Source organism: Hippocampus zosterae, chromosome 5, assembly GCF_025434085.1.
Source record: "Hippocampus zosterae strain Florida chromosome 5, ASM2543408v3, whole genome shotgun sequence".
Taxonomy (NCBI): Eukaryota; Metazoa; Chordata; class Actinopteri; order Syngnathiformes; family Syngnathidae; genus Hippocampus; species Hippocampus zosterae.
Genome location: NC_067455.1, coordinates 28,601,373 through 28,616,073, shown reverse-complemented (window position 1 = coordinate 28,616,073; position 14,701 = coordinate 28,601,373).

The following is a 14,701-nucleotide window of genomic DNA, read 5'->3' as shown; positions in this document are numbered from 1 at the left end:
ATTTTGACGCTTACTCGTGAACATGTAAGCCACAAATTGTCACTAGTTCACTAGTAAGGTCATTTTGACGCTTACTAGTTAACATGTAAGCCACAAAACGGCCACTAGTTCACTAGTAAGATCATTTTGAGGCTTACTTGTTGACATGTAAGCCGCAAAACACCCACTTGTTCACTCGTAAGATCATTTTGAGGCTTACTAGTTGACATGCAAGCCGCAAAACGCCCACTAGTTCACTAGTAAGATCATTTTGACGCTTACTAGTGAACATGTAAGGCCATAAATGTGCCCACTAGTTCACTAGTAAGATCATTTTGAGGCTTACTAGTTGACATGTAAGCCACAAACGCCCACTAGTTCACTAGTAAGATCATTTATAGGCTTACGAGTGAAGATGTAAGCCACAAAACGCCCACTAGTTTACTAGTAAGGTCATTTTGATGCTTACTAGTGAACATGTAAGCCACAAAACGCTCACTAATTCACTAGTAAGGTCATTTTGATGCTTACTAGTGAACATGTAAGCCACAAAACGCCCACTAGTTCATTAGTAAGATCATTTTGAGGCTTACTTGTTGACATGTAAGCCGCAAAACTCCCACTAGTTCACTCGTAAGATCATTTTGAGGCTTACTAGTTGACATGCAAGCCGCAAAACATAAGATCATTTTGACGCTTACTCGTGAACATGTAAGCCACAAAATGCCCACTACTATACTAGTAAGATCATTTTGAGGCTTACAAGTGAACATGTAAGGCCATAAATGTGCCCACTAGTTCACTCGTAAGATCATTTTGAGGCTTACTAGTTGACATGTAAGCCGCAAAACGCCCACTAGTTCACTGGTAAGATCATTTTGAGGCTTACTAGTGAACATGTAAGGCCATTAATGTGCCCACTAGTTCACTAGTAAGATCATTTTGAGGCTTCCTTGTTGACATGTAAGCCGCAAAACTCCCACTAGTTCACTCGTAAGATCATTTTGAGGCTTACTAGTTGACATGCAAGACGCAAAACACCCACTAGTTCACTAGTAAGATCATTTTGACGCTTACTCGTGAACATGTAAGCCACAAAACGCCCACTAGTTCACTAGTAAGGTCATTTTGACGCTTACTAGTGAACACGTAAGCCACAAAACGCCCACTACTATACTAGTAAGGTCATTTTGACGCTTACTAGTGAACATGTAAGCCACAAAACGCCCACTACTATACTAGTAAGATCATTTTGAGGCTTACAAGTGAACATGTAAGGCCATAAATGTGCCCACTAGTTCACTCGTAAGATCATTTTGGGGCTTACTAGTTGACATGTAAGCCACAAAATCCCCACTAGTTCACTAGTAAGATCATTTTGAGGCTTACTAGTTGACATGTAAGCCGCAAAACGCCCACTAGTTCACTGGTAAGATCATTTTGAGGCTTACTAGTGAACATGTAAGGCCATAAATGTGCCCACTAGTTCACTAGTAAGATCATTTTGAGGCTTACTAGTTGACATGTAAGCCACAAACGCCCACTAGTTCACTAGTAAGATCATTTATAGGCTTACGAGTGAAGATGTAAGCCACAAAACGCCCACTAGTTTACTAGTAAGGTCATTTTGATGCTTACTAGTGAACATGTAAGCCACAAAACGCTCACTAATTCACTAGTAAGGTCATTTTGATGCTTACTAGTGAACATGTAAGCCACAAAACGCCCACTAGTTCATTAGTAAGATCATTTTGAGGCTTACTTGTTGACATGTAAGCCGCAAAACTCCCACTAGTTCACTCGTAAGATCATTTTGAGGCTTACTAGTTGACATGCAAGCCGCAAAACATAAGATCATTTTGACGCTTACTCGTGAACATGTAAGCCACAAAATGCCCACTACTATACTAGTAAGATCATTTTGAGGCTTACAAGTGAACATGTAAGGCCATAAATGTGCCCACTAGTTCACTCGTAAGATCATTTTGAGGCTTACTAGTTGACATGTAAGCCGCAAAACGCCCACTAGTTCACTGGTAAGATCATTTTGAGGCTTACTAGTGAACATGTAAGGCCATTAATGTGCCCACTAGTTCACTAGTAAGATCATTTTGAGGCTTCCTTGTTGACATGTAAGCCGCAAAACTCCCACTAGTTCACTCGTAAGATCATTTTGAGGCTTACTAGTTGACATGCAAGACGCAAAACACCCACTAGTTCACTAGTAAGATCATTTTGACGCTTACTCGTGAACATGTAAGCCACAAAACGCCCACTAGTTCACTAGTAAGGTCATTTTGACGCTTACTAGTGAACACGTAAGCCACAAAACGCCCACTACTATACTAGTAAGGTCATTTTGACGCTTACTAGTGAACATGTAAGCCACAAAACGCCCACTACTATACTAGTAAGATCATTTTGAGGCTTACAAGTGAACATGTAAGGCCATAAATGTGCCCACTAGTTCACTCGTAAGATCATTTTGGGGCTTACTAGTTGACATGTAAGCCACAAAATCCCCACTAGTTCACTAGTAAGATCATTTTGAGGCTTACTAGTTGACATGTAAGCCGCAAAACGCCCACTAGTTCACTGGTAAGATCATTTTGAGGCTTACTAGTGAACATGTAAGGCCATAAATGTGCCAACTAGTTCACTAGTAAGATCATTTTGAGGCTAACTAGTTGACATGTAAGCCACAAAACGCCCACGAGTTCACTAGTAAGATCATTTTGAGGCTTACAAGTGAAGATGTAAGCCACAAAACGCCCACTAGTTTACTAGTAAGATCATTTTGACGCTTACTAGTGAACACGTAAGGCCATAAATGTGCCCACTAGTTCACTAGTAAGATCATATTGAGGCTTACTATTTGACACGTAAGCCACAAAACGCCCACTAGTTCACTAGTATAATCATTTTGAGGCTTACTAGTGAACATGTAAGCAACAAAACGCCCACTAGTTCACTAGTAAGATCATTTTGACGCTTACTAGTGATCATGTAAGCCACAAAACGCTCACTAGTTCACTAGTAAGGTCATTTTGACGCTTACTCGTGAACATGTAAGCCACAAATTGTCACTAGTTCACTAGTAAGGTCATTTTGACGCTTACTAGTTAACATGTAAGCCACAAAAGGCCCACTAGTTCACGAGTAAGATCATTTTGAGGCTTACTAGTGAACATGTAAGCCACAAAACGTCCACTAGTTCACTAGTAAGATCATTTTGAGGCTTACTAGTGAACATGTAAGGCCATAAATGTGCCCACTAGTTCACTAGTAAGATCATTTTGAGGCTTAGTAGTTGACATGTAAGCCACAAAATGCCCACTAGTTCACTAGTAAGATCATTGTGAGGCTTACTAGTTGACATGTAAGCCGCAAAACGCCCACTAGTTCATTAGTAAGATCATTTTGAGGCTTACTTGTTGACATGTAAGTCGCAAAACGCCCACTAGTTCACTCGTAAGATCATTTTGAGGCTTACTAGTTGACATGCAAGCCGCAAAACGCCCACTAGTTCACTAGTAAGATCATTTTGACGCTTACTCGTGAACATGTAAGCCACAAAACGCCCACTAGTTCACTAGTAAGATCATTTTGAGGCTTACTAGTGAACATGTAAGGCCATAAATGTGCCCACTAGTTCACTAGTAAGATCATTTTGAGGCTTACTAGTTGACATGTAAGCCACAAAATGCCCACTAGTTCACTAGTATAATCATTTTGAGGCTTACTAGTGAACATGTAAGCAACAAAACGCCCACTAGTTCACTAGTAAGATCATTTTGACGCTTACTAGTGAACATGTAAGCCACAAAACGCTCACTAGTTCACTAGTAAGGTCATTTTGACGCTTACTCGTGAACATGTAAGCCACAAATTGTCACTAGTTCACTAGTAAGGTCATTTTGACGCTTACTAGTTAACATGTAAGCCACAAAAGGCCCACTAGTTCACTAGTAAGATCATTTTGAGGCTTACTAGTGAACATGTAAGCCACAAAACGTCCACTAGTTCACTAGTAAGATCATTTTGAGGCTTACTAGTGAACATGTAAGGCCATAAATGTGCCCACTAGTTCACTAGTAAGATCATTTTGAGGCTTAGTAGTTGACATGTAAGCCACAAAATGCCCACTAGTTCACTAGTAAGATCATTGTGAGGCTTACTAGTTACCATGTAAGCCGCAAAACGCCCACTAGTTCATTAGTAAGATCATTTTGAGGCTTACTTGTTGACATGTAAGTCGCAAAACGCCCACTAGTTCACTCGTAAGATCATTTTGAGGCTTACTAGTTGACATGCAAGCCGCAAAACGCCCACTAGTTCACTAGTAAGATCATTTTGACGCTTACTCGTGAACATGTAAGCCACAAAACGCCCACTAGTTCACTAGTAAGATCATTTTGAGGCTTACTAGTGAACATGTAAGGCCATAAATGTGCCCACTAGTTCACTAGTAAGATCATTTTGAGGCTTACTAGTTGACATGTAAGCCACAAAATGCCCACTACTTCACTAGTAAGATCATTTTGAGGCTTACTAGTTGACATGTAAGCCGCAAAACGCCCACTAGTTCACCTGTAAGATCATTTTGAGGCTTACTAGTGAACATGTAATGCCATAAATGTGCCCACTAGTTCACTAGTAAGATCATTTTGAGGCTTGCTATTTGACATGTAAGCCACAAAACGCCCACTAGTTCACGAGTAAGATCATTTTGAGGCTTACTAGTGAACATGTAAGCCACAAAACGCTCACTAGTTCACAAGTAAGGTCATTGTGACGCTTACTAGTGAACATGTAAGCCACAAAAGAACCCACTAGTTCACTATTATGATCATTTTGAGGCTTACTAGTTGACATGTAAGCCGCAAAACGCCCACTAGCTCACAAGTAAGATCATTTTCACGCTTACTAGTTGACGTGTAAGGCCATAAATGTGCCCACTAGTTCACTAGTAAGATAATTTTGAGGCTTACTTGTTGACATGTAAGCCGCAAAACGCCCACTAGTTCACTAGTAAGATCATTTTGACGCTTACTAGTGAACATGTAAGGCCATAAATGTGCCCACTACTTCACTAGTAAGATCATTTTGAGGCTTACTCGTTGACATGTAAGCCACAAAACGCTCACTAATTCACTAGTAAGGTCATTTTGACGCTTACTAGTGAACATGTAAGCCACAAAACGCCCACTAGTTCATTAGTAAGATCATTTTGAGGCTTACTGGTGAACATGTAAGGCCATAAATGTGCCCACTAGTTCACTGGTAAGATCATTTTGAGGCTTACTAGTTGATATGTAAGCCGCAAAACCCCCACTAGTTTACTAATAAGATCATTTTGACGCTTACTAGTGAACACGTAAGGCCATAAATGTGCCCACTAGTTCACTAGTAAGATCATATTGAGGCTTACTATTTGACATGTAAGCCACAAAACGCCCACTAGTTCACTAGTAAGATCATTTTGAGGCTTACTAGTGAACATGTAAGCCACAAAACGCCCACTCGTTCCCTAGTAAGATCATTTTGACGCTTACTAGTGAACATGTAAGCCACAAAACGCTCACTGGTTCACTAGTAAGGTAATTTTGATGCTTACTAGTGAACATGTAAGCCACAAAACGCCCACTAGTTCACTAGTAATAGCATTTTGACGCTTACTCGTGAACATGTAAGGCCATAAATGTGCCCACTAGTTCACTAGTAAGGTCATTTTGACACTTACTAGTGAACATGTAAGCCACAAAACGCTCACTAGTTCACTAGTAAGATCATTTTGAGGCTTACTAGTGAACATGTAAGGCCATAAATGTGCCCACTAGTTCAATAGTAAGATCATTTTGAGGCTTAGTAGTTGACATGTAAGCCGCAAAACGCCCACTAGTTCATTAGTAAGATCATTTTGAGGCTTACTTGTTGACATGTAAGCCGCCAAACGCCCACTAGTTCACTCGTAAGATCATTTTGAGGCTTACTAGTTGACATGCAAGCCGCAAAACTCCCACTAGCTCACTCGTAAGATCATTTTGACGCTTACTAGTGAACATGTAAGCCGCAAAACGCACACTAGTTCACTAGTAAGATCATTTTGAGGCTTACTAGTTGACATGTAAGCCGCAAAACTCCTACTAGTTCACTAGTAAGATCATTTTGACGCATACTAGTGAACATGTAAGGCCATAAATGTGCCTGCTAGTTCACTAGTAAGATCATTTTGAGGCTTACTAGTTGACATATAAGCCGCATAACGCCCCTTAGCTCACTCGTAAGATCATTTTGAGGCTTGCTAGTTGACATGTAAGCCGCAAAATGCTCACTAGTTCACTAGTAAGGTCATTTTGACGCTTACTCGTGAACATGTAAGCCACAAATTGTCACTAGTTCACTAGTAAGGTCATTTTGACGCTTACTAGTTAACATGTAAGCCACAAAACGGCCACTAGTTCACTAGTAAGATCATTTTGAGGCTTACTTGTTGACATGTAAGCCGCAAAACACCCACTAGTTCACTCGTAAGATCATTTTGAGGCTTACTAGTTGACATGCAAGCCGCAAAACGGCCACTAGTTCACTAGTAAGATCATTTTGACGCTTACTAGTGAACATGTAAGGCCATAAATGTGCCCACTAGTTCACTAGTAAGATCATTTTGAGGCTTACTCGTTGACATGTAAGCCACAAAACGCTCACTAATTGACTAGTAAGGTCATTTTGACGCTTACTAGTGAACATGTAAGCCACAAAACGCCCACTAGTTCATTAGTAAGATAATTTTGAGGCTTACTTGTTGACATGTAAGCCGCAAAACGGCCACTAGTTCACTAGTAAGATCATTTTGACGCTTACTCGTGAACATGTAAGCCACAAAACGGCCACTAGTTCACTAGTAAGATCATTTTGACGCTTACCCGTGAACATGTAAGCCACAGAACGCCCACTAGTTCACTAGTAAGATCATTTTGAGGCTTACTAGTGAACATGTAAGGCCATAAATGTGCCCACTAGTTCACTAGTAAGATCATTTTGACGCCTACTAGTGAACATGTAAGCCACAAAACACTCACTAGTTCACTAGTAAGGTCATTTTGACACTTACTAGTGAACATGTAAGCCACAAAACGCTCACTAGTTCATTAGTAAGATCATTATGAGGCTTACTTGTTGACATGTAAGCCGCAAAACGCCCACTAGTTCACTAGTAAGATCATTTTGACGCTTACTCGTGAACATGTAAGCCACAAAACGCCCACTAGTTCACTAGTAAGGTAATTTTGACGCTTACTAGTGAACACGTAAGCCACAAAACGCCCACTAGTTCATTAGTAAGATCATTTTGAGGCTTACTTGTTGACATGTAAGCCGCAAAACGCCCACTAGTTCACTAGTAAGATCATTTTGACGCTTACTCGTGAACATGTAAGCCACAGAACGCCCACTAGTTCACTAGTAAGATCATTTTGAGGCTTACTAGTGAACATTTAAGGCCATAAATGTGCCCATTAGTTCACTAGTAAGATCATTTTGACGCCTACTAGTGAACATGTATTAGTTATTAGTTGACATGCAAGCCGCAAAACGCCCACTAGTTCACTAGTAAGATCATTTTGAGGCTTACTCGTTGACATGTAAGCCACAAAACGCTCACTAATTCACTAGTAAGGTCATTTTGGCGCTTACTAGTGAACATGTAAGCCACAAAACGCCCACTAGTTCATTAGTAAGATCATTTTGAGGCTTACTAGTGAACATGTAAGCCACAAAACGCCCACTAGTTCACTAGTAAGATCATTTTGACGCTTACTAGTGAACATGTAAGCCACAAAACGCTCACTAGTTCACAAGTAAGGTCATTGTGACGCTTACTAGTGAACATGTCAGCCACAAAAGAACCCACTAGTTCACTAGTAAGATCATTTTGAGGCTTACTAGTTGTCATGTAAGCCACAAAACGCCCCTTAGCTCACTCGTAAGATCATTTTGAGGCTTACTAGTGAACATGTAAGCCACAAAACGCTCACTAGTTCACTAGTAAGGTCATTTTGACGCTTACTCGTGAACATGTAAGCCACAAATTGTCACTAGTTCACTAGTAAGGTCATTTTGACGCTTACTAGTTAACATGTAAGCCACAAAATCCCCACTAGTTCACTAGTAAGATCATTTTGAGGCTTACTAGTTGATATATAAGCCGCAAAACCCCCACTTGTTCACTGGTAAGATCATTTTGAGGCTTACTAGTGAACATGTAAGGCCATAAATGTGCCGACTAGTTCACTAGTAAGATCATTTTGAGGCTAACTAGTTAACATGTAAGCCACAAAACGCCCACTAGTTCACTAGTAAGATCATTTTGAGGCTTACTAGTGAACATGTAAGCCACAAAACGCCCACTAGTTCACTAGTAAGATCATTTTGAGGCTTACTAGTGAACATGTAAGCCACAAAACGCCCACTAGTTCACTAGTAAGATCATTTTGACGCTTACTAGTGAACATGTAAGCCACAAAACGCTCACTAGTTCACAAGTAAGGTCATTGTGACGCTTACTAGTAAACATGTCAGCCACAAAAGAAGCCACTAGTTCACTAGTAAGATCATTTTGAGGCTTACTAGTTGTCATGTAAGCCACAAAACGCCCCTTAGCTCACTCGTAAGATCATTTTGAGGCTTACTAGTGAACATGTAAGCCACAAAACGCTCACTAGTTCACTAGTAAGGTCATTTTGACGCTTACTCGTGAACATGTAAGCCACAAATTGTCACTAGTTCACTAGTAAGGTCATTTTGACGCTTACTAGTTAACATGTAAGCCACAAAACGCCCACTAGTTCACTAGTAAGATCATTTTGAGGCTTACTAGTGAACATGTAAGCCACAAAACGGCCACTAGTTCACTAGTAAAATCATTTTGACGCTTACCCGTGAACATGTAAGCCACAGAACGCCCACTAGTTCACTAGTAAGATTATTTTGAGGCTTACTAGTTGACATGTAAGCCACAAAATGCCCACTAGTTCTCTAGTAAGATCATTTTGAGGCTTACTAGTGAAGATGTAAGCCACAAAACGCCCACTAGTTCACTAGTAAGATCATTTTGAGGCTTACTAGTGAACATGTAAGCCACAAAACGGCCACTAGTTCACTAGTAAGATAATTTTGAGGCTTACTAGTTGACATGTAAGCCACAAAATGCCCACTAGTTCTCTAGTAAGATCATTTTGACGCTTACTAGTGAACATGTAAGGCCATAAATGTGCCCACTAGTTCACTAGTAAGATCATTTTGACTCTTAATAGTGAACATGTAAGGCCATAAATGTGCCCACTAGTTCACTAGTAAGATCATTTTGAGGCTTACTCGTTGACATGTAAGCCACAAAACGCTCACTAATTCACTAGTAAGGTCATTTTGACGCTTACTAGTGAACATGTAAGCCACAAAACGCCCACTAGTTCATTAGTAAGATCATTTTGAGGCTTACTTATTGACATGTAAGCCGCAAAACGGCCAGTAGTTCACTAGTAAGATCATTTTGACGCTTACTCGTGAACATGTAAACCACAAAACGCCCACTAGTTCACTGGTAAGATCATTTTGAGGCTTACTGGTGAACATGTAAGGCCATAAATGTGCCCACTAGTTCACTGGTAAGATTATTTTGAGGCTTACTAGTTGACATGTAAGCCACAAAATCCCCACTAGTTCACTAGTAAGATCATTTTGAGGCTTACTAGTTGATATATAAGCCGCAAAACCCCCACTAGTTCACTGGTAAGATCATTTTGAGGCTTACTAGTGAACATGTAAGGCCATAAATGTGCCGACTAGTTCACTAGTAAGATCATTTTGAGGCTAAGTAGTTGACATGTAAGCCACAAAACGCCCACTAGTTCACTAGTAAGATCATTTTGAGGCTTAGTAGTGAACATGTCAGCCACAAAAGAACCCACTAGTTCACTAGTAAGATCATTTTGAGGCTTACTAGTTGTCATGTAAGCCACAAAACGCCCCTTAGCTCACTCGTAAGATCATTTTGAGGCTTACTAGTGAACATGTAAGCCACAAAACGCTCACTAGTTCACTAGTAAGGTCATTTTGACGCTTACTCGTGAACATGTAAGCCACAAATTGTCACTAGTTCACTAGTAAGGTCATTTTGACGCTTACTAGTTAACATGTAAGCCACAAAACGCCCACTAGTTCACTAGTAAGATCATTTTGAGGCTTACTAGTGAACATGTAAGCCACAAAACGGCCACTAGTTCACTAGTAAAATCATTTTGACACTTACCCGTGAACATGTAAGCCACAGAACGCCCACTAGTTCACTAGTAAGATCATTTTGAGGCTTACTAGTGAACATTTAAGGCCATAAATGTGCCCATTAGTTCACTAGTAAGATCATTTTGACGCCTACTAGTGAACATGTAAGCCACAAAAGACTCACTAGTTCACTAGTAAGGTCATTTTGACACTTACTAGTGAACATGTAAGCCACAAAACGCTCACTAGTTCACTAGTAAGATCATTTTGAGGCTTACTAGTGAACATGTAAGCCGCAAAACGCCCACTAGTTCACTCGTAAGATCATTTTGAGGCTTACTAGTTGACATGCAAGCCGCAAAACGCCCACTAGTTCACTAGTAAGATCATTTTGAGGCTTACTAGTGAACAGTTAAGGCCATAAATGTGCCCACTAGTTCACTAGTAAGATCATTTTGAAGCTTACTAGTTGACATGTAAGCCACAAAATGCCCACTAGTTCACTAGTAAGATCATTTTGAGGCTTACTAGTTTACATGTAAGCCGCAAAACGCCCACTAGTTCACTGGTAAGATCATTTTGAGGCTTACTAGTGAACATGTAAGGCCATAAATGTGCCCACTAGTTCACTAGTAAGATCATTTTGAGGCTTACTAGTTGACATGCAAGCCGCAAAACGCCCACTAGTTCACTAGTAAGATCATTTTGACCCTTACTCGTGAACATGTAAGCCACAAAACGCCCACTATTTCACTAGTAAGATCATTTTGAGGCTTACTAGTGAACATTTAAGGCCATAAATGTGCCCACTAGTTCACTAGTAAGGTCATTTTGACGCTTACTAGTTAACATGTAAGCCACAAAACGCCCACTAGTTCACTAGTAAGATCATTTTGAGGCTTACTAGTTGACATGCAAGCCGCAAAACGCCCACTAGTTCACTAGTAAGATCATTTTGACGCTTACTAGTGAACATGTAAGGCCATAAAGGGTTCCCACTAGTTCACTAGTAAGATCATTTTGAGGCTTACTCGTTGACATGTAAGCCACAAAACGCTCACTAATTCACTCGTAAGGTCATTTTGACGCTTACTAGTGAACATGTAAGCCACAAAACGCCCACTAGTTTATTAGTAAGATCATTTTGAGGCTTACTTGTTGACATGTAAGCCGCAAAACGGCCACGAGTTCACTAGTAAGATCATTTTGACGCTTACTCGTGAACATGTAAGCCACAAAACGCCCACTAGTTCACTGGTAAGATCATTTTGAGGCTTACTGGTGAACATGTAAGGCCATAAATGTGCCCACTAGTTCACTGGTAAGATCATTTTGATGCTTACTAGTTGACATGTAAGCCACAAAATGCCCACTAGTTGACTAGTAAGATCATTTTGAGGCTTACTAGTTGACATGTAAGCCGCAAAACGCCCACTAGTTCACTAGTAAGATCATTTTGACGCTTACTAGTGAACATGTAAGGCCATAAATGTGCCCATTAGTTCACTAGTAAGATCATTTTGAGGCTTACTAGTTGACATGTAAGCCACAAAATGCCCACTAGTTCTCTAGTAAGATCATTTTGAGGCTTACTAGTGAAGATGTAAGCCACAAAACGCCCACTTGTTCACTAGTAAGATCATTTTGACGCTTACTAGTGAACATGTAAGCCACAAAACGCTCACTAGTTCACTAGTAAGGTCATTTTGACGCTTACTCGTGAACATGTAAGCCACAAATTGTCACTAGTTCACTAGTAAGGTCATTTTGACGCTTACTAGTTAACATGTAAGCCGCAAAACGCCCACTAGTTCACTAGTAAGATCATTTTGAGGCTTACTTGTTGACATGTAAGCCGCAAAACACCCACTAGTTCACTCGTAAGATCATTTTGAGGCTTATTAGTTGACATGCAAGCCGCAAAACGCCCACTAGTTCACTAGTAAGATCATTTTGAGGCTTACTCGTTGACATGTAAGCCACAAAACGCTCACTAATTTACTAGTAAGGTCATTTTGGCGCTTACTAGTGAACATGTAAGCCACAAAACGCCCACTAGTTCATTAGTAAGATCAATTTGAGGCTTACTTATTGACATGTAAGCCGCAAAACGGCCAGTAGTTCACTAGTAAGATCATTTTGACGCTTACTCGTGAACATGTAAACCACAAAACGCCCACTAGTTCACTGGTAAGATCATTTTGAGGCTTACTGGTGAACATGTAAGGCCATAAATGTGCCCACTAGTTCACTGGTAAGATTATTTTGAGGCTTACTAGTTGACATGTAAGCCACAAAATCCCCACTAGTTCACTAGTAAGATCATTTTGAGGCTTACTAGTTGATATATAAGCCGCAAAACCCCCACTAGTTCACTGGTAAGATCATTTTGAGGCTTACTAGTGAACATGTAAGGCCATAAATGTGCCGACTAGTTCACTAGTAAGATCATTTTGAGGCTAACTAGTTGACATGTAAGCCACAAAACGCCCACTAGTTCACTAGTAAGATCATTTTGAGGCTTACTAGTGAACATGTAAGCCACAAAACGCCCACTAGTTCACTAGTAAGATCATTTTGACGCTTACTAGTGAACATGTAAGCCACAAAACGCTCACTAGTTCACAAGTAAGGTCATTGTGACGCTTACTAGTAAACATGTCAGCCACAAAAGAAGCCACTAGTTCACTAGTAAGATCATTTTGAGGCTTACTAGTTGATATATAAGCCGCAAAACCCCCACTAGTTCACTGGTAAGATCATTTTGAGGCTTACTAGTGAACATTTAAGGCCATAAATGTGCCCACTAGTTCACTAGTAAGATCATTTTGAGGCTTACTAGTTGACATGTAAGCCACAAAATGCCCACTAGTTCACTAGTAAGATCATTTTGAGGCTTGCTAGTTGACATGTAAGCCGCAAAACGCCCACTAGTTCACTGGTAAGATCATTTTGAGGCCTACTAGTGAACATGTAAGGCCATAAATGTGCCCACTAGTTCACTAGTAAGATCATTTTGAGGCTTGCTATTTGACATGTAAGCCACAAAACGCCCACTAGTTCACTAGTAAGATCATTGTGAGGCTTGCTAGTGAACATGTAAGCCACAAAACGCTCACTACTTCACAAGTAAGGTCATTGTGACGCTTACTAGTGAAAATGTAAGCCACAAAAGAACCCACTAGTTCACTATTAAGATCATTTTGAGGCTTACTAGTTGACATGTAAGCCGCAAAACGCCCACTAGCTCACTCGTAAGATCATTTTGAGGCTTACTAGTTGACATGTAAGCCGCAAAACGCCCACTAGTTCACGATGAAGATCATTTTCACGCTTACTAGTGAACATGTAAGGCCATAAACGTGCCCACTAGTTCACTAGTAAGATCATTTTGACGCTTACTAGTGAACATGTAAGCCACAAAACGCTCACTAGTTCACTAGTAAGGTCATTTTGACGCTTACTCGTGAACATGTAAGCCACAAATTGTCACTAGTTCACTAGTAAGGTCATTTTGACGCTTACTAGTTAACATGTAAGCCGCAAAACGCCCACTAGTTCACTAGTAAGATCATTTTGAGGCTTACTTGTTGACATGTAAGCCGCAAAACACCCACTAGTTCACTCGTAAGATCATTTTGAGGCTTATTAGTTGACATGCAAGCCGCAAAACGCCCACTAGTTCACTAGTAAGATCATTTTGAGGCTTACTCGTTGACATGTAAGCCACAAAACGCTCACTAATTCACTAGTAAGGTCATTTTGGCGCTTACTAGTGAACATATAAGCCACAAAACGCCCACTAGTTCATTAGTAAGATCAATTTGAGGCTTACTTATTGACATGTAAGCCGCAAAACGGCCAGTAGTTCACTAGTAAGATCATTTTGACGCTTACTCGTGAACATGTAAACCACAAAACGCCCACTAGTTCACTGGTAAGATCATTTTGAGGCTTACTGGTGAACATGTAAGGCCATAAATGTGCCCACTAGTTCACTGGTAAGATTATTTTGAGGCTTACTAGTTGACATGTAAGCCACAAAATCCCCACTAGTTCACTAGTAAGATCATTTTGAGGCTTACTAGTTGATATATAAGCCGCAAAACCCCCACTAGTTCACTGGTAAGATCATTTTGAGGCTTACTAGTGAACATGTAAGGCCATAAATGTGCCGACTAGTTCACTAGTAAGATCATTTTGAGGCTAACTAGTTGACATGTAAGCCACAAAACGCCCACTAGTTCACTAGTAAGATCATTTTGAGGCTTACTAGTGAACATGTAAGCCACAAAACGCCCACTAGTTCACTAGTAAGATCATTTTGACGCTTACTAGTGAACATGTAAGCCACAAAACGCTCACTAGTTCACAAGTAAGGTCATTGTGACGCTTACTAGTAAACATGTCAGCCACAAAAGAAGCCACTAGTTCACTAGTA